The sequence below is a fragment of the Chiloscyllium punctatum genome, chromosome 33 (assembly GCF_047496795.1).
Source record: "Chiloscyllium punctatum isolate Juve2018m chromosome 33, sChiPun1.3, whole genome shotgun sequence".
NCBI classification, from domain to species: Eukaryota; Metazoa; Chordata; class Chondrichthyes; order Orectolobiformes; family Hemiscylliidae; genus Chiloscyllium; species Chiloscyllium punctatum.
In genome coordinates, this window is record NC_092771.1 from 7,978,891 (window position 1) to 7,999,977 (window position 21,087).

Genomic DNA, 21,087 nt, shown 5'->3' on the forward strand with positions numbered 1-21,087 from the left:
TACAGGGCTTGACAGGGTCAATGCTGAGAGGATGTTTCCCCCTCATGGGATGGTCTAGGGCCAGAGGGAACAGGATAAAGGGATGCCAATTTCAGACGGAGAGGAGGAGGAATCTCCTCTCAGACGGTTGAGAATTTTTGGAACTCCTTACCACAGAGAGAGCTGTGGGGGCAGCGTCCTTGTGTATATTTAAGGCTGAGACAGATTCTTGATCATTCAGGGAATCAAGGGTTACAGGGAAAAGGCAGGAAACTAAGCTGTCGGAACAGCCAGGATCCTATTGAATTGTGGAGCAGGCTTGAGGGGCCAAATGGCCTACTCTTGTTGCTAGTTTGGATGGTCTGGTGGTCATATCCCAATTATACACTTGTTGTCTCTCATTATGACTGTAACTCACTCTCTCTTCAAATAGTTAACATTCCTACATTCTCTCGGTGACCTATTGTATGAAGCAGTTAGCATCTGAAAGGGTTAACTGACACCATGTGATAAGCCACACCCATCAGGATATGAGGTAATCCTGTGGGAGGAGCCTGGGTTGTGTTTTGAATTGTTCTCCTGTAAATCTCTATCTGAAGTAACCTGTTCCTATTCTATACTCTAACCTGGGGTTTCCCAAAAGATTATCAGTAACTCTGATGGAATGTAACTCCTTATTAAATACAACAAAACAAACCTGACCAGTTCAAGCTTATCTTTCAATTAATTAATTAATTAATTAAACCTACCTCTTGGAGTATGTTTCCAAATATCTCCTCACATCCCTCAGTGATGTTTGGGTGTGCTCCATTGCACCTTTTTGGGGGAGAGGCTGTCTCTCTTGAGAGGGGAGGGAACTGTGGAACCACAGTCAGAACGCTGAGCTGGGGGATGGGGTAGAGCGCTTGAAGGAATCTGCTTGCTTCAGTGACATTTGCCTGTTCTGTTCTTCAGCCTGAACACTAGTGATATACTTGATCAAGAAATCTCTTACAAACCTGAAAGATGTTTTGTTGGTGTGAGTGATTTCAGTTATTCAACAGTAGAATATACTGCTGAATGAAGACCTACATTGAAGTGACGACTTATAAAGCATTTCTGTTTATCTTGAGTTGACAGAGGAACTTGCTGAACAATCTCCTGATGAATGAGTGAAAAGTCTGGATCTGTCCAGTTGGTTACTTGTTTGGGGGGGGGAGAAGGTTGCACAAAGTCAAAGAATTGCAGAGAGAAAATTATTTTAGAACTATTGGTAATGAGAAGGACTGATTTATTCTGAAATTCTCAACGGACTGTGAAAATGACTAAAGTCATCAAAGTCTCGAAAGGGAACTCTGTGTGCAAGAGTTCTTGTTAAAATGATAATGGGTCAAAAGTTATGTTCCAAACAAAAGAATTGCATTTTTGTAATGTCTTTCATGAATTTAGAATGTTCCAAAGTGCTTCATGGGCAACAAAGCAATCTTTCGAGAATAGGCTCTGTTATAATGTAGGGAATGTAGCAATATGAGGCAAAAATACTGACCAGGACAGTGAGGAGTAAGACACGGGATTATTCCAACCCTGATCCCTCTCCAGTACCAACCACACAGCCAATGGGAACACACTCTCCAGTCTGAGCCACTTCCTCTCTATCCCAGTTTTCCCACCCCAAATCCTCTTCTGTCTCCATCCTGTCCCACTCTACACCCCCTCCCACAGCTTTAAGTATATCAACCAGACTGACTCAGTCCTGAGAGAGTGCTGCACTGTTAGAGCTGCTGTCTTTCAGGTAGGGTCTAAGGTCCCATCCACCATGTAAGACACGTGGGAATGAACCCCTGGCCCAGTTCGAGGGAGTTATCCCCGATGTCCTGCACAATATTTACCTCTCACCTCCCACCATTGAAGAAGACTAGTTATCCCTGTCATTAGCATGTCACATGAATGTGAGCTTCTTTTCATTTTGTTTCATATCAAGAGGAATATCTTGAAAAGTTGGATGCGGCTTTAACAAAAGAGAGGGTTATGTACAAGGAGCAGAGAATGATGAGTTAGAGAAAAGGAATAAGGAAAATACAGCCTGATTAGGGAGGTTCTCAACACTGAGGGGGAGGTGGCAGGAAGGGGTAAAATCATAATTCTGATGTCTATACTTCCCACTGCCTTGGGAAAGCATCTGACATAATCAAAGGCCCCCCCTCCCACCCTGGTTATACTCTCCTCCACTGTCTTCTGTTGGGCAGAAGAATGCACCTACAAACAGGTTCAAGAACAGCTTCTTTCCCGTTGTTATTAGACTGCTGAATGGACTTCTCCAATTTTAAACTTAGTGTTGATCTTGCTCTTTGTGCATCTTCTCTGCAGCCGTAACATTATATTCCTAGCTCTGAACTATTACCCTATAGCACTTTGCATGGTATGATCTGTCTGTACTGCATGTAAAACAAAACTTTTCACTGTATCCAGGTCCGTATGATAACAGTAAGTCAAATCAAATCAAACCCTTTATTAAAGCTGTTTCTTCATCTTAAGAATGGCCAGTTAGAATACTAACCCTCTCACAGACCCAATGAGATGTAGGCCTCACTCTGTGTTGTTTGGTTGCTGTAAACATATACCATTTAATTAAGATAAAAGTTTGAGTGTTTCACTAGGGATCGGAGGTAAACCAGTGATCACCTCTTTATTCACTTGAGGATTATTCTAATTCGCTTGTATTTGCATTGTGAAGTGGAGTTGGTGTTCCTAATGTAAGTCACTGGGACAATGGCAGAAAAATATTAATTACCTTGCATTCACAATCCAGAAAAAAAGCTTCATAAACCCACAAACCCATTAAACTAAAATATTTAATACCGAGACAATTAGAGCCAATGACACCAAGTGTCTGCTACACACCGAAAGCAATATTAATGAAGAAAGACAGAGTTGTATTTATAATGCAGCACATCGCATTTCAAGCTGCCTCTGAATGCAATGGATGCAGTGCCTGCAGTTATGTGGACAAACGCAGCTGCTGCTTTGTGCAGGGCGAGCTCCCACAGTCAGCAATGAACCAACTGACATTGCAGGAGCTTGGTGCTTAGTCTCATCTATTCCGAAGTAAAGGACAAGTAAAGGACAGAACCTCACAGGGCTCCAACCTCGGCTTCTGTGCTGCAGGGGGAGGTGCTGGCCTGGTAGTGTTCCAGACTGGCACATTCCATGGTCCAGGGCTACATGCTGAGGGACACGCTAAAGCTTGGGACAGCTGCCACCAAGGCTGAGTGGGGAAAGGCCACTGTCTGAGGTCTTCCTGCTGAAGTATAATGAGGGTCTGTTCAGTTAGCGGATCCTCCTGGTGCCTCAGTGGATGTAAATATCATCTTGTGTGTGGAAGAGTTGTCTTAGGGTTGTTTGGATACAGAGTCGAGAGTGTGGTGCTGGAAAAACAGAGCCAATCAGGCAGCATCTGAGCAGCAGGAGAATCAACGTTTCGAGCATAAGGTCTTCATCATCTCTTCCTGATGAAAAGCTTATGCCTGAAACATCGATCCTCCTGCTCCTCAGATGCTGCCTGAGCTGCTGTGCTTTTCCAGCACCACACTCTCGACTCTGATCTGCAGCATCTGCAGCCCTCACTGTCTCCTGGTTTGGATACAGTCAAACTCCAATGTTCGTTTGTTTCCTTGATAAGCTACTGCATTTGTGACTATACATACCTACAAAGAGAAATTATATGCATAAAGTATATTTTTGAATTTTAAAGAAATTACTCCAGAGATCCAGCTAAAGTTCTGGAGAGGCAGAGGTTCAAATCCCAACATGGCTGGCAGCGAAATTCGATTTCAGTCAAATCTGGAATGAAAGGCCTAATGATGACTGTTGTCAGTTGAACAGGAAAAACCCAGCTGGTTCATCAACGTGAGACATCTGTTGTCTTTACCTGGTTTGGTGTACAGACCCACAACAACCTGGTTAACCCTTAACTGCCCTCTGGGCAATTAGGGATGGACCTGACCAGTGATGCCCACACCCTGGGAATGGACTTATTCTAAAATGGTTAATGGAGTTGCCCTTAAACAGCCGGGAGTTGCAGAAAGGGTTTCCTTGTCTTCACAGGTTCCCCAGTGACAGTTGAAAGAGTGTAGCTATGGACTGGGAGTGAGGAGAGGAGTGACCTTGACTTTGATGCTTCACTTGGTTGAATTTTCTGTTGTTTTGTTTTGATCTGGGGATTATCAACCCCACCCCGGTACAGGGTGAATAGCCAATATCTTTAGCCTAGGGTAGGGGATCTAAACCTAGAGAGCATAGGTTTAGGGTGAAAGGGGGCAAGATGAGGGACTGAGGCGTGGCAGGGTCTGTGTTAGCCTCAGCAACATGGAGTTATAAATATTCAGTGAGTGCCATTGTTTCATGAGACCAGCAATATAACGGAAAGCTTGAGGGAAGCATTGTTGAGAACACATTCATCTTTCAGCAAGCCTGTCAGTGCAGATAAAAAAATCCGTGCATTTGCAACTTCTGAAACCCCGCCTCTGGCACTAAATGAATTTTGAATAGTAGTGATTAATAAGAGAACACTGCTGAAGTATTTTTTCATGTCCACTGCTGCTTTAGCAAGCAATTCTATTGCCCTGTTGTAGCCTAATTGGATGGATGAGATTAATTGGCTTCTTTCCCAGCCAGTGAAGGCTGGTTTGATCACAAGCCCCATGCTTTCACCTCCTTTCTCATCCCTTATTGCACAGAAACCAAGAGAATCTGGGTCAGCTGCATGTTCTTACATTCTCGATTTAAATTGATGGATTTTGAGAGAGACTGAGGCAGGATGGAACCAGCATGCAGAAGAGGAAATGAAATCGAGTGATTTTAGGAAGAGGAGTCAATCATTCCACCTCCTCGTGTTTCAACCTTCATTTAGAGCAGGGATGATTTGTAATCTAACTCCAGCTGCCTGTCTTGGTTCTCTAACCTTAAAGATGAACAAAACAAAACAAAATCCATCTTCAGTTCAGCCCCAGCCTTGGCACCTGTTTTGGGGAAGAGCTGTAGGCTGTCCTGAAATGTTACATGGAGAGGAATTTGCTCTCATTAGCCATGAAGAATTTATCTCAAATCTACAATTCACGACACCACAACTCTCTGACAACCCTGAACTGTTTAGAGATCACAATCAAACCACCCTGTCTGTCTTCTGTATTCAAGAGAAGCCAATGGCCTCGGGTATTATTGCTAGCCTATTAATCCTGAAACTCAGCTAATGTTCTGGGGACATGAGTTCAAACCGCACCATGGCAGATGGTAGAATTTAAATTCAATAAAGAATTCGGAAGTAAGAGTCTAATGATGACCATGAATCCAGTGATGATTGTTGGGAAAACCCACCTGCGTTCACTAATGCCATCTCGGGAAGGAAACTGCCATCCTTACTTGGTCTGGCCTACATGTGACTCCAGACCCTCAGCAACGTAGTTGACCCTTAACTGCCCCCTGGGTAATTAGGGATGGGCAATAATTGCTGGCCCAGCCAGAGATGCCCATGAAGTCTGGTCTGTGCAACCTGTCCTGGCAATGTGACCCTTCAGCCCCTGGTCATTGGTTGGTGAATGGTTTGAGGTTTAAAGGTTGTAGCAGAGAAAGGAAGACCTCACTGTTGCAGGTCAGGGGAAGGGGTCAGTCTGAGCAGGAGATGTTTGGATGACTTTAATCCCAGTGCAATTGGGAGGAGAAGGAAGAGGGGATATGGTGACAGATTTTGGAGGGAGAAGGTCTGTAGTATTTTGGTCTAAGCCAGTCCTAATGGATCTGTAGGTGTCTCCTAAAGCCATGAACTGTAGCAGTTCAGGAAGCCAGCCCACCACCTTCTCCAACACAATACACACTGACCCAGCCAGCAATAACCACATCCCATAAAATAAAGCAAGGGAGTGGGGAGCTGCAGTGATTGTAACAAGGTAAACCGCAGACTTCATAGAATACAAGTTCCCATAGCTGGTCCAATCAGGGAGCCCCGGCTGACAGATATCAACAGGAGTGTCTAAGGTTCTGTTCACTCTGAGAGCTGGCTCTGAGGGAGCTGGATCAGTGTCTCCCCATGTAAATAAAGGGAGATTTGGTGATGGGATACTGACCTCTGCAGAGTTACCTCAGGAACTATTTCATCATTGACAGAAAATCCCTCACAGATAAGGCTGACCCTCTCCCACTCTCAGGGTGAGTCTGTGAGTGGCTGCACAGAACAAAGAAGCTACCGCAGGTCTGTTACATAGAACATAGAGAACATAGAACAGTACAGCACAGAACAGGCCCTTTGGCCCACCATGTTGTGCTGAGATTTAATCCTAATATAAAATATAGTAACAACCTACACACCCCTCAACTCACTGCTATCCATGTGCATGTCCAGCAGTTACTTAAGTGTCCCCAGTGGTTCTGCTTCTACCACCACCACTGGTAACGCATTCACAACTCTCTGCGTAAAGAACCTACCTCTGACACCTCCTTTATACCTTCCTCTGAATACCTTCAAACTATGAATCTTTGTACCAGTCAATCCTGCCCTGGGGAAAAGTCTTAGGCTATTGGCTCTATTCCACTCATTATCTTGTCTACCTCGATCAGGTCTCCTCTCTTCCTCCTTCTCTCCAGAGCTTAGTCAACCTCTCTTCATAAGGCAAGCCCTCCAGTCCAGGCAGCATCCTGGTAAACCTTCTTTGCACCCTCTCCAAAGCCTCTGTGTCTTTCCTATAGTAAGGCGACCAGAACTGGACACAATATTCCAAATGTGGTCTCACCAGGGACTTGTCGAGCTTCAGCAAAACCTCACGGCTCTTAAACTCGATCCCCCTGTTAATGAAAGCCAAACATCATATGCTTTCTTAACAACCCTATCCACTTGGGTGGCAACTTTGAGGGATCTATGTACTTGTACACCCAGATCCCACTGTTCCTCCACACTGTCAAGAATCCTGTCTTTAATCCTATATTCAGCATTCAAGTTCAACCTTCCAAAATGCATCACTTCACACTTATCCAGGTTGAACTTTCAGCCCAACTCTGCATCCTGTCAATGTCACGCTGCAGCCTGCAGTAGCCCTCGATAGTATCGATACACTGGGGGTAGGTGGGGGGGTCACAGGAAGGGGCTGGGTGGGGTATTGGTGTGGCTGTACACTCCGTTTACTGTTTTCCCCCAGCTTCCACTTTGCCCTGCTGATGAGTCTCGAGATTCCCCGATGTGTCTGCTATACTTTGGTTGCTCTTGGCCCAGTGATTCTCAGGTGTCAGTGGGAATGTTGCCCTTCCCCAGTGAGACCTTGAGGCTTTTCCTCTGTCCCGGAATTATTTAAGGCAGAGAGGAAACGTTCTTTTCTCTCTCAGAGGGTAGTGTGTTTTTGGAATTCCCTTGCTCAGAAGGCAGTGAATCTAGAATTAGATTCTCTATAGGATAGAAACAGGCCCTTTGGCCCAACAAGTCCACACTGACGCTCCAAAGAGTAACCCATCCCCCACCCTCTTTTTACCCCTGATTGATGCACCTAGCCTACACGTTCCTGAACACTACGGGCAATTTAGCATGGCCAATTCACCTAACCTGCACATCTTTGGATTGTGGGAGGAAACCGGAGCAAACCCGCACAGACACGGGGAGAATGTGCAAGCACCACACAGACAGTCGCCTGAGGGTGGAATCGAACCTGGGTCCCTGGTGCTGTAAGACAGCAGTGTTAACCACTGTGCCACCGTGCTGCCTTAAATGTTTTTAAGACAGAGGGTGGTAGATTCTTGATGACCAGGGGATGATTCAGGAAATGCAGGAACGTAGAGTCAAGCCATGATCTTATTGAATGGTAGTGCAGGCTCAAAGGGTCATGTGGTCTCCTCTTGTTCCTTGTTCACAGGAACAAATAATTACTGAAAATAATCTATTTGTGACAGAAGGGGAGGTTGGAAGGAGAGAGAGAGAGAGATGGTTGATGTGAATGGGGTGAAATTATGCTGAAGAAGCAGTAAATGCATGGGTGATAATGTCTCTTAACAAATTAACAAATCCATTAACCTGTTTATTTTAACTTCATTGTTTTGTCTGGGAGGAATTACTTGAAGCCTTTTGGCTAAGTGCAGTGTACATTTTGCAAGATTCTCAGTGTGCCCTTAATTGGCTTACAGTTAAACTGCAGTGAACAAGGACAATATGACAATAATACTCTCAATTACAGATCAAATCAATTCTTTCAGTAGATTAAAGGAACAGATACAAAAAACAGTTGAATACTTTGCTATGAGTAGGATCCCTGCAGTGTGGAAACAGGCCATTCAGCCCATCGAATCCACACTGACCCTCTGAAGAGCATCCCACCCAGCCCCTGTCACCCTACATTTCCCAGGGCGAACCCACCTAGGTCACACATCCCTGAACACTATGGATAATTTATTATGACCAATCTACCCTAACCTGCATATCTTTGGCCTGTGAGAGGAAACCCACACAGACAGTCACCCGAGGCTGGAGTCAAACCCAGGCCCTGGGTGCTGAGCTACCATGCCACCCAGGAAATAAGCCAAAGTTGCATATAGCAAAATGCACAAAGTAAAGCCTTTCATTGACTCATGTTACCGGGGGAGATGGGACAGATCTCACCAGAATTGAGTTAGGAAAGCCATGACAGACTATACCAAGAGTCAAGGCCAAGTGATGGAGCCCTGGGTACCTACAAACAGCTCCCACTCTGCAGGAGACGAGCACCTGAAACCGATTGGTAGTCCCATTTACCATTAAATGAATTTTCCAAACAAATTCCTTTTCTTTCTAAAGTCATTGCCCAGGTTAAAATTCTGGAACCACAGTTGTTGTGACCCTCTAATGATGTCCCAGGTGACTCTTATGACAGAGACTTCATCTCAGGGAGAGAACCCAAGAACATGAGAGATTCCTTTCTCAACTCCTGAACTAATCCTGCTGTGAGTTTGTGAGTGTGAGTGGGTGTAGCCCGAAAGGACAGAGCTCCCTTAGTGGTTGGGTGAGGATCTAAGATACAGCTCCATCATCCAATACATTGGTCCCCAACCTTGCCCCCATTGTCTTGTCACATTGCCATCTCTCTCTCGTCATGAACAGCACAAATCGATTCTGTTTTTAAATCCCTCCCTTTAATTTAAAGTCAAGCAGAAAGGGGAGTTTTAGCATTCCTGATAAACTCCTCAGATCAGAGAAGAGCTCAGAGGGGTTCTGGTAGCCATGCTGATGGGAATAGAGTAGGGACAGGAACTCACATCAAATCACGTTCAGATGCAGTGTTGGAATGTGAAGGTGCTGACACCAAAGCTTAAAGCAGAAGCTCTGAACATTCTACAGTTACAGTGTGGCATGGAAAAAACCCAGTATCATCGGATTAAAATTCCCAACCCAAAACATGAGCACAGCGGTCGTGCCACCCTGCAGTACTGAGCGGGGTGCTGCTCTGCCCGCTGTGCTGTCATGTGGGCGAGCTGTTAAACTGCCCTTAAAGGTGGGTGAAACAAAACTCCTGGTGTTGTGTTAAAGGGTTAACGGGTTCTCCCTGGGTTTCTGTGCAATAGTTAACTCTTAACTAACAGGACACGGAAGAGAGCAGGGAAGTTATTCATGGTGTAGTGTTCGTGTTTCTGAGCTAGTTATCCAGAAATCCCAGGCTAACATTCTGGGAATGTGATCAAATCCCACCAATGCGGCACGGTGGCTCAGTGCTTAGTACTGCTGCCTCACAGCACCAGGGACCCAAGTTCAATGCCAGCCTCGGGTGACTGAATGCAAGTCAGATCAGAACTTATCCACTTAATGGTAAGGTCCTAGGGAGTGTTGCTGAACAAAGAGACCTTGGACTGCAGGTTCATAGCTCCTTGAAAGTGGAGTCGCAGGTAGATAGGATAGTGAAGGCGGCATTTGGTATGCTTTCCTTTATTGGTCAGAGTATTGAGTACAGGAGTTGGGAGGTCATGTTGCAGCTGTACAGGACATTGGTTAGGCCACTTTTGGAATACTGTGGGCAGTTCTGGTCTCCCTGCTAAAGGAAGCATATTGTGAAACTTGAAAGGGTTCAGAAAAGATTTACAAGGATGTTGCCAGGGTTGGAGGGTTTGAGCTAAAGGGAGAGGCTGAACAAGCTGGGACTGTTTTCCCTGGAGTGTCCAAGGCTGAGGGGTGACCTTATAGAGGTTTATAGGATCATGAGGGGCATGGATAGGATAAATAGACAAGGTCTGTTTCCCAGGGTAGACGAGTCCAAACCTAGAGGGCATAGGTTTAGGGTGAGAAGTGAAAGATATAAAAGGGACCTAAGGGGCAACTATTTCACGCAGAGGGTAGTGCGTGTTTGGAATGAGCTGCCAGAGGATGTGGTGGAGGCTGGTACAATTACAACATTTAAGAAGCACTTGGATGGGTATATGAATGGGAAGGGTTTGGAGGGATATGGGCCGGGTGCTGGCAGGTGGGACTAGATTGAGTTGGGATATCTGGTCGGTCTGGACGAGTTGGACCGAAGGGTCTGTTTCCATACTGTACATCTCTATGACTCTATGACTGTCTGTGTGGAGTTTGCACGTTCTCCCCGTGTCTGCGTGGGTTTCCTCCGGGTGTTCCGGTTTCCTCCCACAATCCAAAGATGTGCAGGTTAGGGTGCGTTAGCCATGCTAAGTTGCCCGTAGTGTCCAGGGACATGTAGGCAAGGGTTAGCCATGGGGAATATAGGGTTACAGGGGTGGGGTGGGTCTGAATGGGCCAAATGGCCTGCTCCCACATTGTAGGGATTCTATGGAAAGCAGGATGTATCATTACTGTTCACAGCAATGAGATGAAAAGCTTCATCAATTCAAATAGGACTGAGTCTTACAGATTGTTGAGGATGTGCTATATTTTACCAAACTCACTTCATTAACTCCTTACTCCAAACCAATCATGCCCCTCCCATGTCCGATTGGAGCTCCATCTCAGAATGCACCATTCCCGGGACCTTCCCAAATAATTACTGGAAAACTGGCATCCCTTTCACCCACCCCACCTTTCAAAGGACACACCTAGACGAGTGTTGTCAATCTGGCACTGCCACTCGCTGGTAATGCTCCTCTCCAGCAATGCCCCCTCTCTCCGGCAATGCCCCCTCTCTCTGACAATGTCCCCTCTCTCTGACAATGCCCCCTCTCTCCGGCAATGCCCGCTCTCTCTGACAATGTCCCCTATCTCTGACAATGTCCCCTCTCTCCGGCAATGTCCCCTCTCTCCGGCAATGCCCCCTCTCTCTGACAATGTCCCCTCTCTCTGACAATGCCCCCTCTCTCCGGCAATGCCCCCTCTCTCTGACAATGTCCCCTCTCTCTGACAATGCCCCCTCTCTCCGGCAATGCCCCCTCTCTCTGACAATGTCCCCTATCTCTGACAATGTCCCCTCTCTCCGGCAATGCCCCCTCTCTCTGACAATGCACCCTCTCTCTGACAATGCACCCTCTCTCTGACAATGCCCCCCTCTCTCTGACAATGCCCCCTCTCTTTGACAATGGCCCCCTCTCTCCGACAATGCCCCCTCTCTCGGGCAATGTCCCCTCTCTCTGGCAATGTCCCCTCTCTCTGACAATACCCCCTCTCTCTGACAATGCCCCCTCTCTTTGACAATGCCCCCCCTCTCTGACAATGTCCCCTCTCTCTGACAATGCCCCCTCTCTCTGACAATGCCCCCTCTCTCTGACAATGTCCCCTCTCTCCCGCAATGCCCCCTCTCTCGAACAATGTCCCCTCTCTCTGACAATGCCCCCTCTCTCCCGCAATGCCCCCTCTCTCGAACAATGTCCCCTCTCTCTGACAATGTCCCCTCTCTCCCGCAATGCCCCCTCTCTCGAACAATGTCCCCTCTCTCTGACAATGCCCCCTCTCTCCGGCAATGCCCCCTCTCTCCCGCAATGCCCCCTCTCTCGAACAATGTCCCCTCTCTCTAACAATGTCCCCTCTCTCCCGCAATGTCCCCTCTCTCTAACAATGCCCCCTCTCTCCGACAATGCCCCCTCTCTTTGACAATTCCCCCTCTCTCTGACAATGCCCCCTCTCTCTGACAATGCCCTCTCTCTGGCAATGTCCCCGCTCTCTGACAATGTCCCCGCTCTCTGACAATGTCCCCGCTCTCTGACAATGCCCCCTCTCTCTGACAATGTCCCATCTATCCGGCAATGCCCCCTCTCTCTGACAATGCCCCCTCTCTCTGACAATGTCCCATCTATCCGGCAATGCCCTTTCTCCAGCAATGTCCCCTCTCTCTGACAATGTCCCCTCTCCCTGACAATGTCCCCTCTCTCTGACAATGTCCCCTCTCTTTGACAATGCCCCCTCTCTCTGACAATGCCCCCTCTCTCTGACAATGTCCCCTCTCTCTGACAATGTCCCCTCTCTCCGGCAATGCCCCCTCTCTCTGACAATGCCCCCTCTCTCTGCCAATGCCCCCTCTCTCTGACAATGTCCCATCTATCCGGCAATGCCCTTTCTCCAGCAATGTCCCCTCTCTCTGACAATGTCCCCTCTCTCTGACAATGTCCCCTCTCCCTGACAATGTCCCCTCTCTCTGACAATGTCCCCTCTCTTTGACAATGCCCCCTCTCTCTGACAATGCCCCCTCTCTCCGGCAATGCCCCCTCTCTCTGACAATGTCCCCTCTCTCTGACAATGTCCCCTCTCTCCGGCAATGCCCCCTCTCTCTGACAATGCCCCCTCTCTCTGCCAATGCACCCTCTCTCTAACAATGTCCCCTCTCTCCAGCAATGTCCCCTCTCTCTGACAATGACCCCTCTCTCCGGCAATGCCCCCTCTCTCTGACAATGCACCCTCTCTCTGGCAATGCCCCCTCTCTCTGACAATGCACCCTCTCTCTGACAATGCCCCCTCTCTCCGGCAATGTCCCCTCTCTCTGACAATGTCCTCTCTCTCCGACAATGCCCCCTCTCTCTGACAATGCCCCCCTCTCTCTGACAATGCCCCCTCTCTTTGACAATGCCCCCTCTCTCTGACAATGGCCCCCTCTCTCCGACAATGCCCCCTCTCTCCGGCAATGTCCCCTCTCTCTGGCAATGTCCCCTCTCTCTGACAATACCCCCTCTCTCTGACAATTTCCCCTCTCTCTGACAATGCCCCCTCTCTCTGACAATGCCCCCTCTCTCTGACAATGCCCCCTCTCTCTGGCAATGTCCCCTCTCTCTGACAATACCCCCTCTCTCTGACAATGCCCCCCCTCTCTGACAATGCCCCCCCTCTCTGACAATGTCCCCTCTCTCTGACAATGTCCCCTCTCTCTGACAATGCCCCCTCTCTCCGGCAATGCCCCCTCTCTCCCGCAATGCCCCCTCTCTCGAACAATGTCCCCTCTCTCTAACAATGTCCCCTCTCTCCCGCAATGTCCCCTCTCTCTAACAATGCCCCCTCTCTCTAACAATGCCCCCTCTCTCCGACAATGCCCCCTCTCTTTGACAATGTCCCTTCTCTCTGACAATTCCCCCTCTCTCTGACAATGCCCCCTCTCTCTGACAATGCCCCCCTCTCTCTGACAATGCCCTCTCTCTGGCAATGTCCCCGCTCTCTGACAATGTCCCCTCTCTCTGACAATGTCCCCTCTCTCTGACAATGCCCCCTCTCTCTGACAATGTCCCATCTATCCGGCAATGCCCTTTCTCCAGCAATGTCCCCTCTCTCTGACAATGTCCCCTCTCTCCGGCAATGCCCCCTCTCTCTGACAATGTCCCCTCTCTCTGACAATGCCCCCTCTCTCCGACAATGCCCCCTCTCTCTGACAATGTCCCCTCTCTCTGACAATGCCCCCTCTCTCTGACAATGTCCCCTCTCTCTGACAATGTCCCCTCTCTCTGACAATGCCCCCTCTCTCTGACAATGTCCCCTCTCTCTGACAATGTCCCATCTATCCGGCAATGCCCTTTCTCCAGCAATGTCCCCTCTCTCTGACAATGCCCCCTCTCTTTGGCAATGCCCCCCTCTGGCACTGCCCCTCTCCAGCAGAGAGCTGGCCCCCCTCCCCAACACATAACCCTCTTTTCTCCCCCAGCTGCTGTTGACTGACCAGGCCTCACCTTTTACCCGTTCCTAGCTGCGTCCCACCTGGACACACTTTCCAGGTGACCATTCCCTAGTGGCCAGTGGAGACTGCCAGCTTGTCATTGTCCACAGGAATATCAAAGGCAGGCAACCTGACCCTTCCCAATGTGAGCGTTTAATTACAGTCTGCTCAAGGAACAGAGCCTGCAGAGTCACCAACATGAAGCAGACCAAACACTGCAAGCTGACTAACAGCGATTCCAGAGTAAGACCATAAGTCATCTGCTACCGTCCCTGATTCTAGCCATTCCTGAAAGGTCAACACTAATGCCTCCACAATCTCCTCACCTATCTCCCTTAGAGCCCTGGGGTATACAGTCCGTCACCTATCTCCCTTAGAACCCTGGGGTGTACAGTCCATCACCTATCTCCCTTAGAGCAGTGGGTTATACAGTCCATCACCTATCTCCCTTAGAACCCTGGGGTATACAGTCCATCACCTATCTCCCTTAGAACCCTGGGGTATACAGTCCATCACCTATCTCCCTTAGAGCCCTGGGGTATACAGTCCGTCACCTATCTCCCTTAGAACCCTGGGGTGTACAGTCCATCAGCTATCACCCTTAGAGCCCTGGGGTATACAGTCTATCAGTTATCTCCCTTAGACCCCTGGGGTATACAGTCCATCACCTATCTCCCTTAGAACCCTGGGGTATACAGTCCATCACCTATCTCCCTTAGAACCCTGGGGTATACAGTCTATCACCTATCGCCCTCAGAGCCCTGGGGTATACAGTCCATCACCTATCTCCCTTAGAGCCCTGGGGTATACAGTCCATCACCTATCTCCCTTAGAGCCCTGGGGTATACAGTCCATCACCTATCTCCCTTAGAACCCTGGGGTATACAGTCCATCACCTATCTCCCTTAGAGCCCTGGGGTATACAGTCCATCACCTATCTCCCTTAGAACCCTGGGGTATACAGTCCATCACCTATCACCCTTAGAGCCCTGGGGTATACAATCCATCACCTATCTCCCTTAGAACCCTGGGGTATACAGTCTATCACCTATCGCCCTTAGAGCCCTGGGGTATACAGTCCATCACCTATCACCCTTAGAGCCCTGGGGTATACAGTCCATCACCTATCACCCTTAGAGCCCTGGGGTATACAGTCCATCACCTATCACCCTTAGAGCCCTGGGGTATACAGTCCATCACCTATCACCCTTAGAACCCTGGGGTATACAGTCCATCACCTATCACCCTTAGAACCCTGGGGTATACAGTCCATCACCTATCTCCCTTAGAGCCCTGGGGTATACAGTCCATCACCTATCACCCTTAGAACCCTGGGGTATACAGTCCATCACCTATCTCCCTTAGAACCCTGGGGTATACAGTCCATCACCTATCTCCCTTAGAACCCTGGGGTATACAGTCCATCAGCTATCTCCCTTAGAACCCTGGGGTATACAGTCCATCAGTTATCTCCCTTAGAACCCTGGGGTATACAGTCCATCACCTATCGCCCTTAGTGCCCTGGGGTATACAATCCATCACCTATCTCCCTTAGAGCCCTGGGGTATACAGTCCATCACCTATCTCCCTTAGAACCCTGGGGTATACAGTCCATCACCTATCTCCCTTAGAACCCTGGGGTATACAGTCCATCACCTATCACCCTTAGAACCCTGGGGTATACAGTCCATCACCTATCACCCTTAGAACCCTGGGGTATACAGTCCATCAGTTATCTCCCTTAGAACCCTGGGGTATACAGTCCATCAGTTATCTCCCTTAGAACCCTGGGGTATACAGTCCATCAGTTATCTCCCTTAGAACCCTGGGGTATACAGTCCATCACCTATCACCCTTAGAGCCCTGGGGTATACAGTCCATCACCTATCTCCCTTAGAACCCTGGGGTATACAGTCCATCACCTATCTCCCTTAGAGCCCTGGGGTATACAGTCCATCACCTATCTCCCTTAGAACCCTGGGGTATACAGTCCATCACCTATCTCCCTTAGAACCCTGGGGTATACAGTCCATCACCTATCTCCCTTAGAGCCCTGGGGTATACAGTCCATCACCTATCTCCCTTAGAACCCTGGGGTATACAGTCCATCACCTATCTCCCTTAGAACCCTGGGGTATACAGTCCATCACCTATCTCCCTTAGAACCCTGGGGTATACAGTCTATCAGTTATCTCCCTTAGAACCCTGGGGTATACAGTCCATCACCTATCTCCCTTAGAACCCTGGGGTATACAGTCTATCAGTTATCTCCCTTAGAACCCTGGGGTATACAGTCCATCACCTATCTCCCTTAGAGCCCTGGGGTATACAGTCCATCACCTATCTCCCTTAGAACCCTGGGTATACAGTCCATCACCTATCTTCCTTAGAACCCTGGGGTATACAGTCCATCACCTATCTCCCTTAGAACCCTGGGGTATACAGTCCATCACCTATCACCCTTAGAACCCTGGGGTATACAGTCCATCACCTATCACCCTTAGAACCCTGGGGTATACAGTCTATCAGTTATCTCCCTTAGAACCCTGGGGTATACAGTCCATCACCTATCTCCCTTAGAACCCTGGGTTATACAGTCTATCAGTTATCTCCCTTAGAACCCTGGGGTATACAGTCCATCACCTATCTCCCTTAGAACCCTGGGGTATACAGTCCATCACCTATCTCCCTTAGAGCCCTGGGGTATACAGTCCATCACCTATCTCCCTTAGAACCCTGGGGTATACAGTCTATCAGCCAGCTCCCTAACACTGTGCCATGACTAGTTGCAGTAACCTCTCACCAACTGGAGGAAACACAATGACCTGTCCAGTTTGAAGATCAGGAACAAAGGTCAAAGAGCATTCTGGAGGAACTTAGGAGGTCTGGCAGCATCAATGGGGAGAGAGAGAGAGTGATAAACATTCGAGTCCAGTGACTGGGCTGGCTGACTGGATTCAGGATGTCATCTCTCTGTAGCTCTCTCACTCATGCTCACTCTCTCTCTCACTCTATGTTTCGATCACTCTCTCTCACTTTTTTGCTCTGTCTCTCTCTCCACAGATGCTGGCAAACCTGCTGAGTTTCTGCAGCACTTCCTGGTTTTGTTTCAGTCCGAACATTGCTTTTGGAACCTTCTGACTAAGTGAAGGTGGTGTTGGCTGCAAGGTGTTTTCTGACTGGATTCCCTTCACAGTGAAGGAGGATTCACCCCTCATATTTACTTTTGACTGTTGAAACTCAATAACAGGAAGGAATTGACATTGACCTTATAAACACGATGGGATTGCACTGGGCCTTCATCTGGACTAGTTCAGGAAGCCAGGAGCTGCATTGATGCTCTGTTTCGACACTGCAAACTTTTGCTATAAATTCTACATCTTACGACCTTATTCTCCACAATCTCCTGATGAAGGAGCAGTGCTCTGAAAGCTCGTGCTTCCAAATAAACCTGTTGGACTATAACCTGGTATTTTGTGAATTTTAACTGTGTTTACAGAGTGTCAGAGATGATGGAGTCATTGATCACATGGAGGCTGCTGTGAATCACATCAGGTTTGGCCCGGTTTGGCCCAGCATGACCTGGCTTGGCCAGATTGGCCCGGCTTGGCCTAGTTTGGCCCAGCTTAGCCCTGTTTGGCCCAGTTTGGCCTGGTTTGACCAGGCTAGACCCAGTTTGGCCCAGTTTGGCTTGGCCAGCACAGGGCTGTCCTGTGTAATTCCCCCAGGCTGCGAGAGGGGCCTATGAGAATGAGAAACCCAGGTGGGAGTGTGTGCTGGACCGGGAGGTCTCGGGTAAGAACACACCTTTGTCCTCAGTGTCTTCCCCTGCCATTAAAGGCAACCTCACACCATTTCTGACCACAACACCAGCCTGAGTCTGAGCATTGAGCTGTCCTGTCAGGATAAGACAATAGCCCTTGGTGAGGGACTCAGAAAACTGCATTTGTAGAGCACCTTTCAGAACCTTGGGAAGTCCCACAGCATTTCACAATTCTGAATATGGAGTCACTGTTGTAGCACAGGAAACTCCATCTTTCATTTTGCACAACAAGATCCAACAAAAATAAAACAGTGCCATGCCCAGGGTTCTTGGGTGTCTCCATGGTTAATGATTTAACATTGTCCAGGATAGAGCCCAGCTGAGGATATAAGCCCCAGAGGTGTTCCCATCCACCACACAGGTGGTCTGCACCTCGATGTACCATCCCACCAGACAGAGAGACCTCCACCAGCTCTGCGCTAGGGGATAGGCTCCAGTACCCGAGCAGGGGCTGCGCAACTGGGGCAGGAGGCAGGAACTTGGGGGGTATTCAGGAGGCTGGGGGGGAAAGGGGATCAGGAGGTTGGGGGGGAAAGGGGATCAGGAGGCTGGGGGGGAAAGGGGATCAGGAGGTTGGGGGGGAAAGGGGATCAGGAGGCTGGGGGGGGATAGGGGTTCAGGAGGCTGGGGGGAAAGGGGATCAGGAGGTTGGGGGGGAAAGGGGATCAGGAGGCTGGGGGGGATACGAGTTCAGGAGGCTGGGGGGGAAAGGGGTTCAGGAGGCTGGGGGGGGATAGGGGTTCAGGAGGCTGGGGGGGGATACGAGTTCAGGAGGCTGGGGGGGAAAGGGGTTCAGGAGGCTGGGGGGGGATAGGGGTTCAGGAGGCTGGGGGGGAAAGGGGATCAGGAGGCTGGGGGGGAAAGGGGATCAGGAGGCTGGGGGGGAAAGGGGATCAGGAGGCTGGGGGGGAAAGGGGATCAGGAGGCTGGGGGGGATAGGGGTTCAGGAGGCTGGGGGCATAGGGGTTCAGGAGGCTGGGGGAGATAGGGGTTCAGGAGGCTGGGGGGGATAGGGGTTCAGGAGGCTGGGGGGATAGGGGTTCAGGAGGCTGGGGGGGATAGGGGTTCAGGAGGCTTAGGGGATAGGGGTTCAGGAGGCTGGGGGGGAAAGGGGATCAGGAGGCTGGGGGGATAGGGGTTCAGGAGGCTGGGGGCATAGGGGATCAGGAGGCTGGGGGGGATAGGGGTTCAGGAGGCTGGGGGGGGATAGGGGATCAGGAGGCTGGGGGGGATAGGGGTTCAGGAGGCTGGGGGGGATAGGGGTTCAGGAGGCTGGGGGGGATAGGGGTTCAGGAGGCTGGGGGGATAGGGGATCAGGAGGTTGGGGGGGGAAAGGGGTTCAGGAGGCTGGGGATATAGGGGATCAGGAGGTTGGGGGGATAGGGGTTCAGGAGGCTGGGGGGGAAAGGGGTTCAGGAGGCTGGGGGGATAGGGGATCAGGAGGTTGGGGGGATAGGGGATCAGGAGGCTGGGGGGGAAAGGGGATCAGGAGGCTGGGGGGGAAAGGGGATCAGGAGGTTGGGGGGGATAGGGGATCAGGAGGCTGGGGGGGAAAGGGGATCAGGAGGTTGGGGGGGAAAGGTGTTCAGGAGGCTGGGGGGGGGGAAGGGGTTCAGGAGGCTGGGGGGAAAAGGGGATCAGGAGGCTGGGGGGGAAAGGGGATCAGGAGGTTGGGGGGGATAGGGGATCAGGAGGCTGGGGGGGATAGGGGATCAGGAGGCTGGGGGGAAAGGGGTTCAGGAGGCTGGGGGGGAAAGGGGTTCAGGAGGCTGGGGGGAAAGGGGTTCAGGAGGCTGGGGGGAAAGGGGATCAGGAGGCTGGGGGGGAAAGGGGATCAGGAGGCTGGGGGGGAAAGGGGATCAGGAGGCTGTGGGGGAAGGGGTTCAGGAGGCTGGGGGGGGGATAGGGGATCAGGAGGCTGGGGGGGATAGGGGTTCAGGAGGCTGGGGGGGGGAAGGGGTTCAGGAGGCTGGGGGGGAAAGGGGTTCAGGAGGCTGGGGGGGGAAGGGGTTCAGGAGGCTGGGGGGGAAAGGGGTTCAGGAGGCTGGGGGGGAAAGGGGTTCAGGAGGCTGGGGTGGAAAGGGGTTCAGGAGGCTGGGGGGGGGAAGGGGATCAGGAGGCTGGGGGGGAAAGGGGATCAGGAGGCTGGGGGGGAAAGGGGTTCAGGAGGCTGGGGGGGGATAGGGGTTCAGGAGGCTGGGGGGGGGGAAAGGGGTTCAGGAGGCTGGGGGGGAAAGGGGTTCAGGAGGCTGGGGGGGAAGGGATTCAGGAGGCTGGGAAATGGGCGTCAGGAGGCTGGGAAATGGGCATCAGGATGCTGGGGGGGGGAAAGGGGTTCCGGAGAGTGAGGGTGAGGGGCTTCAGGAGGCTGGGAGGGAAAGGGGTTCAGGAGAGTGAGGGTGAGGGGCTACAGGAGGCTGGGGGAAGGGGATGAGGAGGCTTGGGAGCAGCAGGGATGGGGTTTCACTAAGTTGCAGTCTGATTGCAGTGTGCAGGATTCTATTCAACACAACGTGTTTGCATGTGTCTCTGCAACATCCACTTCTGCCTCCACCCCGGCCTTTTCCCATATCTGTGCACATTTGGGACTGTCCCCCAGTGAGAGTTAGTGTGTGTGTGTGGGACTGTCCCCCAGTGAGGGTCAGTGTGTGTGTGAGATTGTACCCCAGTGAGAGTCAGTGTGTGTGTGAGATTGTACCCCAGTGAGGGTCAGTGTGTGTGTGAGATTGTCCCCCAGTGAGGGTCAGTGTGTGTGTGGGAGTGTACCCCAGTGAGAGTCAGTGTGTGTGTGGGACTGTCCCCCAGTGAGAGTCAGTGTGGGTGTGGGACTGTCCTCCAGTGAGGGTCAGTGTGTGTGGGGGACTGTACCCCAGTGAGAGTCAGTGTGTGTGGGGGACTGTACCCCAGTGAGAGTCAGTGTGTGTGTGGGGGACTGTACCCCAGTGAGAGTCAGTGTGTGTGGGGGACTGTCCTCCAGTGAGGGTCAGTGTGTGTGTGGGACTGTACCCCAGTGAGAGTCAGTGTGTGTGTGAGATTGTACCCCAGTGAGGGTCAGTGTGTGTGTGGGGGACTGTACCCCAGTGAGAGTCAGTGTGTGTGTGGGACTGTACCCCAGTGAGGGTCAGTGTGTGTGGGGGACTGTCCTCCAGTGAGGGTCAGTGTGTGTGTGGGACTGTACCCCAGTGAGGGTCAGTGTGTGTGTGAGATTGTACCCCAGTGAGAGTCAGTGTGTGT

The 21,087-nt window shown here is 50.5% G+C and overlaps 1 protein-coding gene across 12 annotated transcripts in view; it reads left to right on the forward strand.

Moving 5' to 3' along the window:
- Positions 1-21,087, forward strand: part of LOC140458399 (leucine-rich repeat and immunoglobulin-like domain-containing nogo receptor-interacting protein 1) — a 548,017-nt gene that overhangs the window by 139,390 nt on the left and 387,540 nt on the right. The gene's annotated exons all lie outside the window — the stretch shown is intronic.